Raw genomic sequence first — 13,781 nt, forward strand, 5'->3', positions numbered from 1 at the left:
AGGTGTACGGAGCGGAGCCGCGTGTATACGAGGTGTACGGAGCGGAGCCGTGTGTGTACGAGGTGTACGGAGCGGAGCCGTGTGTGTACGAGGTGTACAGAGCGGAGCCGTGTGTGTACAAGGTGTACGGAGCGGAGCTGTTTATGTATGTATCAGCACATCCAGTTTTGGCCTTACAGCCCCATTTCTCTGACCTAGGCCCAGTCCCTGGGTCCTGCGCTCTCTGTTTTACACTCTCTCACCTCATTCACACACTGGATACACTATACCACACGCAGGGACCATACTGTATACAGCACTCACACACTGGCCATATACCATGCACAGTACACACACACTAGACATACAGTGGGTTCAGAAAGCAATCAGACCCCTTTACATTTTTTCACTCTTTGTTTCATTGCAGCCATTTGGTAAATTCAAAAAAGTTAATTTTTTTCCCATTAATGTACACTCTGCACCCCATCTTGACTAAAAAAAACAGAAATGTAGAAATTTTTGCAAATTTATTAATAAAGAAAAACCTGAAATATCACATGGTCATAAGTATTCAGACCCTTTGCTCAGTAGTGAGTAGAAGCACCCTTTTGAGCTAGTACAGGCATGAGTCTACTTGGGAAAGATGCAACAAGTTTTTCACACCTGGATTTGGGGATCCTCTGCCATTCTTCCTTGCAGATCCTCTCCAGTTCCGTCAGGTTGAATGGTGAACGTTGGTGGACAACCGTTTTCAGGTCTCTCCAGAGATGCTCAATTGGGTTTAGGTCAGGGCCCTGGCTGGGCCAGTCAAGAATAGTCACAGAGTTGTTCTGAAGCCACTCCTTTGTTATTTTAGCTGTGTGCTTAGGGTTATTGTCTTGTTGGAAGGTGACCCTTCAGCCAAGTCTGAGATCCAGAGCACTCTGGAAGAGGTTTTCATCCAGGATATCTCTGTACTTGGCCGCATTCATGTTTCCTTCAATGGCAACCAGTCATCCTGTCCCTGCAGCTGAAAAACACCCCCATAGCATGATGCTGCCACCACCATGTTTCACTGTGGGGATTGTATTGGGCAGGTGATGAACAGTGCCAGGCATTCTCCACACATACTGCTTAGAATTATCACCAAAAAGGTCTATCTTCATCTCATCAGACCAGAGAATCTTATTTCTCATAGTCTGGGAGTCCTTCTTGTGTTTTTTTAGCAATATCTATGGGGGCTTTCATATGTCTTGCACTGAGAAGAGACTTCCATTGGGCCACTTTGCCATAAAAACCCGACTCGTGGAGGGCTGCAGTGATAGTTGATTTTGTGGAACTTTCTCCCATCTCCCTACTGCATCTATGGAGCTCAGCCACAGTGATCTTGGGGTTCTTCTTTACCTCTCTCACCAAGGCTCTTCTCCCAAGATTGCTCAGTTTGGCTGGATGGCCAGGTCTAGAAAGACTTCTGGTGGTCCAAAACTTCTTCCATTTAAGGATTATGGAGGCCACTGTGCTCTTAGGAACCTTGAGTACTGCAGAAATTCTGTTGTAACCTTGGCCATATCTGTGCCTTGCATCAATTCTGTTTCTGAGCTCCTTGACCAGTTCCTTTGACCTCATGATTCTCATTTGGTCTGACATGCACTGTGAGGTCTTATATAGACAGGTGTGTGCCTTTCCAAATCAAGTCCTATCTGTCATGATCCAGACCGGGTTTTGAGTCCTGTCTTTCCATGTTTCCTGTCTGGTCATTTCCGGGGTTAACTTTTCTCAGCCTCAGTCTGGTTTCAGGTTTGCTAATTAGCTCCACTGCATCCTGCAGGCGGTGTCAGCTATAGTTCTGCCTTCGGCATGTGCATCTGACTCTGGTATATCCTGATTTGTCCTGCTGTGATCCCTGACTTGCCAAGTGTCTGTTTATTCCCTCTGTCTGTCCTGACTCTGTTTCCCTGTAAGTTTGTTGACTCCCTGGTTTTGACTTTGCTTGCATTCGGACCTGCTTCTGTCTTTGTCTTATCCGCTTCCAACCGTTGCTGATCCCCTGGCTTGTTTCTGACCACGTGTACTGCTGTGACCTCTGGTACTTCTGCTCCTGTTTCTGACTCGGCTCATCTGACCACTCTTTCACCACCTGGTGGCTCTTGTACTGCTGCTCAGTGTTGCTACACTGTGTGTGCACCTCTCTTCCCTCACCAGCACCCCCTGGTGGAGGTTGCACTATACTGCACTGCAGTAGCATTACACTATCAATTTAATTAAACACAGCTGGACTCTAATGAAGCAGTAGAACCATCTCAAGGAGCATCACAAGGAAAAGGACAGCATGTGACTTAAATATGATTGAAAAAAATGAACTTTTTTGAATTTACCAAATGGCTGCAATGAAACAAAGAGTGAAAAATTTAAAGGGATCTGAATATTTTCCATACCCACTGTACCATACACAGTGCACACACACTAGACATACTGTGCACGCACACACACACTAGACATAATGTATATCTTGCACTGGCCATATACACAGGGCCGCCATCAGGGCATTACTGCCCATACAGCTGTATGGGGCCTGGTGAGCAGCGGCACACAGGGGGGCCTGCACTGCTCAATGGGCCCCATCATGCACTAATGTATTTTGCGCTCCGGGCCTGCGGCGCACACGTCAGTGCCGGTGCCCAGGAGCTTTCTTGGAGCTATGCACAGCCGTCTAACCTTGACAGCTGCGTAGCTCCAACTCCCTCCACCCTCCCTGCACTTCTGGTCAGGTGTTGGTGCGTACGCTATGACATGTACGAGGACACTGTGACCAGAAGCGGAGCTGCACCTGCTGGGGATTGCTTATGAGGTAAGTATGTAAAACATTTTTTTTTTCTAAAATGAATTAAATGGGTGAGGAGGGGATGGGGGGCTGCACATGATGGAGGGGGACTGCACATGATGGAAGGGGGGCTGCACATGATGGAAGGGAGGGAATGGGGGACCACATGAAGTAGTAGGGGGAAGGGAACTGCACATGATGAATGGGGGGACTGCACATATTGAAATGGGGGGAGGAGGACAGCAAATGATGAAGTGGGGGGACTGCAAATGATGAATTGAGGGTGAGGGAAGGGGACAGCAATTGAATTGAAGGTGGGGGATGGGGAGCACAAATGAGGGCCTGGGGGAGAGCAAATAATGATTAATTTTGAGGGTGGTGGGAAGAAATGATGTATTGAATGTGGGCAGAGAGCAGTTGATAATGAATAGAGGGTGGAGGTAGGAGAGAGAAGACATGATAATGAATTGGGGCGGATGGGGAATGTAAATATAATGAATCAGTGGAGCAGGAGGCACATAGTGGGGGCATTGAGGATGCAGTGCAGGGCTGTGGAGTCGGAGTCGCGGAGTCGGAGTAAGTTTTGGTCGGAGTCGGAGTCGGTAGAAATGTACCGACTCCGACTCCAGCTTTAAAAAAAAGTATTAATATTTCATAATTGAACTTTCATATGAATTTTATAAATGTTACTCAAATATATATGTTCTATCAAACTACGAACAACAGTGATAAGCAGTTCTGCTGGAGATAGAGACATTTCTTACTTCTTGTGTGTCACTGTTCTCCACTGCCCTTATCTAATCTTATACTTGGTTAACCTCATGCTGCCCCAACCCCCCTACTTACAATGTATGAAACTGAAAGTGAAAATGTGTTGCAAATGCTTAGTAGTAAAGCTCCTCCTCTAGACTAGATCATACTAGGTGTGCGTCTTGCAAGCATCTCACAGCTGCCTGCTACTCAGAAGAGGAAGACGGTAAGAAGTATTATCCTTTCAACAAACTTTGCATCAGTTAACTGTGAGTACATGAGGAATAATAACAGTATTACTGACCACTATATCAGTTGTACTACCTGGCAATAATTTTGTACAATTGTTTTTAGGAAAAACAATTGTCATTTGGATTGTGAATGCAGAATTAAAAACCTGAGAATGTCAAAGAAGCATCACATTAAATCAGCTGTATTTGAACATTTCACCATCACTCAAGATAGAAAACATTATGTCTGTCAGTGTATGACAAATGATCCAGACGAAAACAAATGCTGTGAAGCCAAGATGAGTGCATATTCAGGCAAAGATAAAAATGCTCCTACCAGAGCTTCTAATCTAAAGAGACATTTACAGCGCTTTCATCCAGAAGTACTGAAAGCAGTGGATGAGAAAGACTGCATCCAAACCAATGAACCAGTGCCCAGCTCTTCCAGCCAAACAAAGGAGCAGAGAACTTTGCAGCCATCAGTTGCAAGATATTTTGTCAGTGACAAAGTTACTGTGACAATGACAGTAGATACATTTAAAAAACAGATCATAGAGCTTGTTGTAAAGGATAGTGTGCCTATTTCATTATTTTCACGACCAGCTTTTATGTGTCTGAATGGGGAAATGTCCCGCAAGCTTGGTGTTTCTCTGGAGAGAGAGAGTATTAGAAAATTAGTAATCGAAGAAGCTTTTAAACAAAAGGAAGAACTTAAAAAAACTCTCAAGGGACGCTTTCTGTTTCTTAAAATGGATGCCTGCACACGTCACAGAGTGAACTATTTTGCCATCAATGTCCGATTTGTTTGTGACAAAAATGAAATAGTTACCAAGACATTGGCAGTAAAAGATACCAAAGCTCATCACACCAGTGAGTTTCTCCAGGTCTTGGTGGAAAAGGTTCTGCAAGGCTATGAACTTAGAAAAGAGCAAGTTCTTTCTGTCGTAACTGACAATGCTTCAAATATGATAAGTACTATTAAGCTAATGAATGAGAGTAGTGATGGTGACCAGCAGCTAGAAGAACATTCTGGGTCCACAGACACAGAAATGTTTGAAATAGAGGAACACAGTATTGTAACTGAGGAGCAAACTGAAGTTGCTTCAGATGAACAGCAACATGATAGTTTAGATGATCTTGTTGAAACTGTGTCAATATGTTCTTTCATTCATCACATGCGCTGTGTTGTGCATACACTACAGCTGGCTATAAGAGACAGTCTGCAAGAAGGACATGCTGCTGCACTGATTGGCAAGGTGAGAAAATTGGCTACTGTTGCCAGAACCCCTAAAGTTGACTCAATTTTGAAGAGACGTGCTGGAAAGGGGGCAATTATTGATCAAGCCACACGATGGGGCAGTACTTACTTAATGATTCAGCGCTTGGTTGAACTGAAAACCTTTCTTGTAGACATGGCTAACCCTCAACTGACGCTAAATGAAAGTCAGTGGAATCAGGTGACTGAGCTGGAAAAATTGCTAGAGCACCCATTTACAGTGACTAAAAAATTACAAGCAGAGGACTTAACTCCAGGTATTTTCTTAAAGGAGTGGAAGAACCTGATGTTTCGCCTGTCCCAAAGAGGAGGTTTAATTGCAAGTGGCATTGCTACATCAATGAAACGGAGAGAGGAGCTACTATTACAAAATAACATTCTTTTGGCAGCTGTTTATGTAGACCCAATGCATCGGATTCTTCTAGATGATCAACAGCTAAGTAAAGGAAAAGAAGCTCTGTTTGAAATAGCAGTAAGGATGAAAGGGTTGCAGAACAGTCAGGAGGAACAAGAAGAATTTGGTCGTCCTGCCACATCTTCACCCTCATCATCAACTGATGAAGAATTTAATTTCGAAAAATATTTGGATCACAAGGACCGTGCAAAGCGTTTCCGCATAGAAGAAGAGTCATCCCCATCAAGGAACACAGCCAGTACATTTCAGCAGAATTTTTCATGTGCACTAAAAGAAATTGAGAAATTTGACCGTTCATCAAAAATAACAGTGCAACAAGCAATTCCTCTGTATCCTGACATTGTTAGAGATGTTGCCCGAGTGGTTACTGCTTTGCCACCAACACAAGTTAGTGTAGAGAGGTTGTTCTCTGCTCTCAAAATAATTAGATCAGATTTGAGGACATCCATGAAGGAGGATCTGACAGAGGCAATACTTTTTCTGAGGACAAATTTATAGATTTCTTCTTATTAACTGCATAAAAGTGTTTATTGCATATTTACTTACAGTTTAGAAAAGTTTATAAAAGTTATTTGCTATATTCTAATTGTATTCTAATAAATGTAGTTTTTGCTCTAAGTGGTCTGATTACTTATATGATGGTGAGAAACTGAATAAGCACGATGTTTAATATTTTACAACAGTAAATTTGTTGTTATGAATTGGCCATTTATGAAGGAGTCGGAGCTGGAGTCGGAGTCGGAGCCTGATAAAATCCAGGAGTCGGAGTCGCAACTGTGGCTTACCGACTCCACAGCCCTGATGCAGTGTCTGGTAGGTGGAGGAAAGAGAGAAAGAGTAAAGGGGCTAATTAATGTATATATTAGGTGGGGAAAATGGCTATAGTTGGTGGGGGCACAGTGGTGGATTATTTGGAATGGTGGATTGCAAAATAACTAATTATATATTAATGGTGGGTGCACGTCTGTATTCAGCTGTGTAGTGTCGAAGAAAGAGAAAAAGTGGGGGATGTGTGGGTGGGTCACCCCCCAGGGCTGTGGGGTACTCGGTACCGGGCCGGTCTCTCTCGGAGGTGTCACAGCAGCGGTGACCCGGTCCGTGGCCCTGGGCGCCCATGTAAAAGGGCTAAAGTGATGGAATAAAGTTTTTGAGCGGAAGATTCGTGACGCCACCTGCGGTGTTCGGCAAAGGAGGTGTTAAGTCGACGCTGCAAGCAGATCCTCTGGGACAGATGGTGTGGTGCAGCAATGATGTTGTAGCCCTCCACAGGTAGGGCTGTTGGTCCCAGGGCAGTGTAGATAGGTGTTGGGGAAGAGGGTGCAGGGTTAGGCACTGGGATGTAGCAGTGCCGGAGAGTTTGTAGGAAGAAGGCAAGGACACAACAGGGTGCAGTTTCTTTACCTTTACTTTGGCTTTGCAAATGCAGTCCAGAGTCCAGATTACAGATGGCACAGGAGCTAATTAGCCTGGAAGCAACTCAGGAATCTCTCTATGCAGATAGGTTGTGTAGTCTCCTTCCTAGCGCCGGATCGCGCCTGACAGCGAAAACTTGATGTGTGAAAGTTGCCTTATATACCATACACAGGGCACGCACACACACCCACACTAGAAATACTGTATAGCACACACACTAGCCATATACCATAAATGGCACACGCGCACACCAGACATACTGTATAGCATGCACACCAGCCATATAGCATACTGTACACGTTGCACACACACTAAACATACTGTGCACACACACACACTGGCCATAGTGGGATTCGGTGCCTTAGCACGTCGTTTTGTCTTCCACAAGTAGAACCTTCAGTTGTAACCTGGAAATTCATCTCATACGGAAAATATACAGCCTGCAATAAATCTGCTGCCATCTCACCAGCACCGGAGCTACTCCAACCCCCAACCTACTGTGTCATTCCCTATTAGGCCGGAGTCACACTAGCAAGAAATACGGACGAGTGCGAAACGCAAAAACAGCGCATTGCACTCGGACCAATGTTAATCTATGGGGCAGCTCCCATCAGCTGATTTTTTCTCGGCCATAATATACGGGTCACCTTGCTATTGAAAGGTGACATTAAGAAGGGTTAATAATGGGGGTTAATAATGGAGAGGTGTCAATAAGACACCTATCCATTATTAATCCTATAGTAGTAAAGGGTTAAAAAAGACACACACACATTAATTAAAAATTATTTTAATGAAATAATCACACAAAGTTTTTGACCAAAATTATTATTCTGCTAATCCAACAGAATCCCTTGTTGTCCTGTAAAAAAAATAAATAAATAAAAAAACAATATCCATAACTCTCCGCCGTTCAGTCAGGTCCCCCGCTGCAATCCATCACAATGCTAATGCTACCGGCCCCGCTGTAAACCACTGCAGAATGAATTAAATCATGCCTGCGCAGGCGCCCTGGCTGACTGGAGATGAACTAATAAGCATGGGAAAGTTTCTGAACTTTTCCCATGCTCCCGAGTTCACCTCAGATTAGGCGGGGACTCTGCGCAGCCTCACTGACTACCGCTGACGTCACTGAGGCTGCGCGAAGTCCCCGGCTGACCGGAGGTGAACTGACAGCGTAGGAAAAAGTTCAGAAACTTTCCCATGCTTATTAGTCCCTTGACAACCATGGGTACCCTTTTTTTTTATTAAGGGCCCTTAGGGTATGTGCACACGTTGCGAATTGCTGTGCGGATTTTTCCGTGCAGAATCTGCTAATTTTGGCAGAATCCGCAGGTCAAAATCCGCGCGTTTTTCCTGCGGCTTTATTGCGGATTTTGTGCGGATTTGGCATGCGTTTTTACACCAGCTGATTCCTATAATGGAATGGGTGTAAAAATGCTGCGGAATCCGCACAAAGAATTGACATGCTGTGGAAAATAAACCGCTGCGTTTCCGCGTGGATTTTTCCACAGCAAGTGCACAGCGTTTTTTTCCATAGATTTACATTGTACTGTAAATCACTAGGAAATCTGCAGCGTGTGCACATACCCTTATTCCCCAGCACCACTTTTTAACATTGCTGAGGAATAAGTGAATAGCGCCGCCCACAGGTGACAGCTGTAATGACAGCTGAGACCATGTGATACCATCCCCGGATGGTTTGGGGTCTGCTTAACCCTTTAAATTCCACCGACAGCGGTATCTAAGTGATTAAAAGACGCCCTATGGCAGGATCGACCACACCACAATTGTAATCGTGGGTGCTGATCTTTGCCATGGTACCCTGAGGTCATCCAATGGCCCCAGGGTATGGTGTCCTGTGAGATCCAGCTATAAGCAAGGTCTCACAGGCACCATAAGGGTGGTTTCACATTAGCGTTTCAGGCCGCAGTGTCGGCCTGCGCAAGGCCGCGGCTAAGCCCCGCCCCTGCCGCGCCTCCTCCGGTAGCTCCGCCTACGGGCACATGACGCTGCATGTGTCCTGCGTCCCCTATCTTTAGCACTGGGGATGCAGGTCGTGCGCAGGTATGCGTTTGGCGGCGCATGCGTCCTTTTGACGGTGCGCCGACCAGCGCTAAACGCACTCTCAGTGAGACACTGACATGTCTCAGGCACTGTAGTACACGAGTTCTTCACAATATGAGACAAGTGCTTAAAGTAAAAATATACATGTTCCACAGTGGGACTAAGTGAAAGCAAATAAAATAAAATGTGTAAAAAAAATAATAAAAACCAAAGCCCAAAAATGACGAAAAACTGTTTTACCACTAAAATAGCAGCATTTGTGATAAAACAAAGATAAACAAAAAAAGCAAAGTACACATAATTGGTGTCACCGCGCCCAGAACGAGGTGCTCTATAAACTATGTTATTTTTTCCATACAGCGAATATCATTAAAAAAAATATTAAAAAAAAAGGCATTTCATCATACTGACACAAAGAAAATTAAATAAAAAGCGATCAAAAAATCATATGTAAGAAAAAAATGATAGAAATAAAAGTGACAAACCGTCCCACAAAAAACAAGCCCTAATATGGCTCAGTTGTGAAAAAAATAAGAGTATTACAGGTATTATCAGTATATGACAATGCAAAAACAAATATATTTTCTGTAAAAGCATAAAAAACTATATAAATCTGGTATTGCTATAATCGTACAGACCTGAAGAAAAGCTGTCATACTACTTTTACTGCATTGTGATCGGTCCCCCCCTCAAAAAAAAAGATAAAAACAATTCTTGAATTGCTGGTGCTTGTTCATTCTGTGTCTGAAAAATTTGAACAAAAAGCGATCAAAAAACATTATGTGTGCCCCAAAATGGTTAAAAAAAATCTCAGACTCCTTGGGCAAAAAATAAGCCCCCATACAGCTCTGTTCACCAGACAAAAAAAAGTTACTGCTCTCAGAATATGGCGACAAAATAACTTCTTTTTTTTTTTAATAAAACAGCACTATTAGTGTGTGATAGCATCAAAAATATATAAAACACGATAGAAATCTGATATCGCTGAAATAGCACCGACCCGAAAAATAAAATAGTTTAGTCACTTATACCGCATAGTAAACCACGCAAAAATAAAAATAAGAACTATTTTTGTACTGCTGTCTATACGTTCATTCCACCCCCCAAAAAAATCTAATACAAAGCTTGGATCACATTTAGGGCTTGCTCACAACGGCATCAACCAAATTAAATGATTTTTAAATAATTAAATCGCATTTTATTGCATAAATTAAGTGTTTCATCACCTACCAACCAGCAAGAATTCTGGCTTTCATAGACCTGTTAGTTTTTCTTGAAGAAGCCCTCCTACTCTTCACTCATTACCTGGATTAATTGCACCTGTTTGAATTTGTTACCTGGGTGGTGTGAACATTGTCCAACAGACTTGTTCACATTTGTGCATGTCACATGTGTTTTTAATAAAAACCAAAAAACTATAATACTTACGATCTGGTGGCAAGGACCGGTCTTAGGAACTGCAACGCTTGATAGTACCGGTATCTTGTTCTTGTCCTTGACGTAGAGCCACTGCGAACCTGGCCCTCAGCACGAACATCACTGTTGAAGCGGTCCTTGATCGAGCGCCAACGTGTTCGGACTTTGTCCACTGTTGGAAAAACAAACAAACAACATTTAACAATTGTGTATGATGCACGACATATGCTATCACTAAACCCAACAGTGTCATCACGGACAATAGTCACTGCGGCACAATACAGCAATACAATACCCAAAGCAGTCACTGTTGAGCCAGATGACACTGTTGGGTTTCCTGCTAGAATATATCTAGCACGAAACCCAACAGTGCCATCAAGGACAATAGAGCAGGGAAATACTTACTAAACGCCTTTTTGGAGGATGCAGTGGCGCTGTCCCAGCCATCCATCAACGCTGCGGCCACCTCATTCCATAGCCGCCGGGTCACCACATTGTCCTTGTACAGTCGGACACGGCTGTCCCACAACGGGGCACGCTCCTGGACCAGGCGGATAAGGTGCTCATTATCCAGGTATACGTCTTCTTCCCGTTGTGGAATCTAGACAAAACACATTCATTAGAATATTCGAATTTTGTGTGAATAAAAAGTTACAAAAAAGATCCAGAAAACAGGAAATATAGAAGATAAAAAATAAAGAACATTACAAATCATTTGATACTTACATTCCGTATCACCACCGGGACTTGGCTTGGCTGCTCATGCTGTTCGCCCTCACTAGCCGCGTCCGCTGAAGATGATGATGTCTGAAAAAAAACAACAAACGTTAGAGATTTTGAGAAGCAGCAGATATACTTACCAAACGCACGAAAATAATCACCTCACGATCTGCTTGCGCCAGTTCCTGCCGGGATGGTGAATATTCCGATTCCGAAGACTTGCTGCATGTAAAAATAATACAAAGCATTAGTACATATACAATTTAAAAGGACAGGCATACATTTTTAGATGTAATAATACTCAAATTCTTGCCGCTGAAGATGGAATTGAAAATTGGGTCTTCTTTTGCAGTCTTTCTGCTCTCCAGGCTGTCTCTATAGTTATGGTACAGTGCTGGCAGACACCTCCTTTTATATAGACATGAGGTTTTATTTTGGTGGGGATTTTTATAACTAGTCTAACCAGTGGACACCAAAAAAACGCATGCGCAAAAAAACGCATACATGCGCATGCAAATGCGCACGTATGCGCACCCATAGACCACAATGGTAATTTTTTGCGCAAAACGTGCGCATACGTGCGCATGCGTTTTTTTAAGCGGTTGGCCGGACCAAAAAATGCAACATGTAGCGTCTGGAAATTAAGGACGCACACCATAAAAAAAACGCAGAGCACGAAAAATGCATATGTGCGCATGCCAACGCGCACGTATGCGCACCCATGTTAAATATAGGGGAAAAAACGTATGAGCAAAAATGCAGTGCAAAAAAACGCAAATGTGAAACCAGCCTTAACACAGCTACAGCAATCTCTGCACAGCCAAGCCATGTCTCTCAAATCACACAGGACAAAATCTGTTACTTCCGTCTCCTCAAAGACTGTATCCATTAGCAGTGTGGCCTCCATTGCCCTTGCAAATGCTGAAGCTGCCAAAATGCGAGCAAGCAAATCCACGCAGAACATCTGTGGCAGTGCACAAGTCTTATGTTTCTTCTCCAGGTTCCAATTACAGGTCTGCTGGGTGCTCCCAATCAGAGATAAAGGTGCAAGACCCTGACAAGCAGTGCCCGCTCCCTCAGAAGCCTCATCCTCTCCTGAAATGCAGAGCCTTCAGAGGAAAATCTATGCCAGATGGCAGAAGCTTCCTGAAAGAGAACAGTATCTGCTACAAGTGCTGCTCATCCACAGCTCATGCCAAGGATTGTAAGGTCAGTGTAAAATGCACAGAATGTGGTACCACAGATCATAACACTGCTCTACACCCTGGCCCAGCTCCATGGAGTACACAAAACACGCCAGCTGACAGTGAGCATGGCGGGGAGGAAAGGATCACTGATGCAGCTACTCCAGAGATCACTTCACAATGTACTGAAGTCTGTAAAGGGACAATAGACAGTAGGTCCTGTTCAAAGATATGCCTAGTCAAAGTGTACCCAAAGGGCCATAGAGACAAAGCTGTAAGACTGTATGCTATCTTGGATGATCAAAGTAATCGATCCTTGGCTAGATCAACATTCTTTGACCTATTCAACATCAAAGGGCCAAGCACTCCCTAAAGACGTGTGCAGGTACTGTGACAACAGCAGGCAGGAAAGCCACTGACTACCAAATTGAATCCTTAGACGGACAATTCTGCCTACCACTACCTACAATCCTCGAGTATAACCAGATCCCAGACAATAGATCTGAAATCCCTACTCCAGATGTGGCAATCCATCACGCTCACTTAAAACGCATAACACCTTATACCGGAACTTGACCATCAGGTACAGATAATACTGCTGTTAGGAAGAGATAGCCTACAGGTTCATAAAGTGAGAAGTCATATCAATGGACTCCACAATGCTCCCTATGCCCAAAAGCTAGATCTAGGATGGGTCATAATAGGAAACGTATGCTTGGGACGCATGCACGCCCCATCTTCTGTGACAAGTATGCTAACAAATACATTGGGGAAAGGATGTCCATCTCTGTTTTAACCTTGCAACAACGAGTTCCATGTCAAGGAACTACCACACAGCATCCAACTACCCAATCATTTAATAGACTTTACTCATGACAGCAGTATGGTGTCAGGAAGCTATGAGGATCAGTTGGGGTGCACAGTCTTCCACAGAACTAAGCAAGACAACCAAGTAGCAATGTCGGTAGAGGACAAGATGTTCTAAGAGGTAATGGACAAGGGACTTGTAAAAGATGAGACCAACAGCTGGGTCGCACCTCTTCCCTTCAGAACCTGCAGACCACGTCTACCAAACAACAGAAATCAGGCATTAAAATGTTTCTCCTCTCTTAAACATAATCTATAGAAGAAACCAGAGATGAAAGATCACTTTTTCTCCTTCATGTCAAAGATTTTTGAAAACTGTCATGCAGAACTAGCTCCCACTCTCAAAGACTCTGAAGAATGCTAGTTCCTACCCATGTTTGGAGTTTACCACCCTAAGAAACCTGGCCAGATTAGAGTGGTGTTTGACTCCAGTGCTAAGTTTGATGATATCTCCCTGAATGATGTTCTACTGAGAGGACCAGACCTCAATAACAAACTGCTGGGAGAACTTATGCGCTTCCGTAAGGATTCCATTGCCTTCATCGCTGATATCCAGCAAATGTTCCATTGTTTCCTTGTGAGAGAGAGAGACAGGAACTTCCTAAGATTCTTCTGGTACAGAGACAATGATCCCACTAAAGAGGTCACTGAGTATCGCATGAGAGTG

This window comes from Dendrobates tinctorius, unplaced genomic scaffold (assembly GCF_039654945.1).
Source record: "Dendrobates tinctorius isolate UK_male_01 unplaced genomic scaffold, ASM3965494v1 ptg000164l, whole genome shotgun sequence".
Lineage (NCBI taxonomy): Eukaryota > Metazoa > Chordata > Amphibia > Anura > Dendrobatidae > Dendrobates > Dendrobates tinctorius.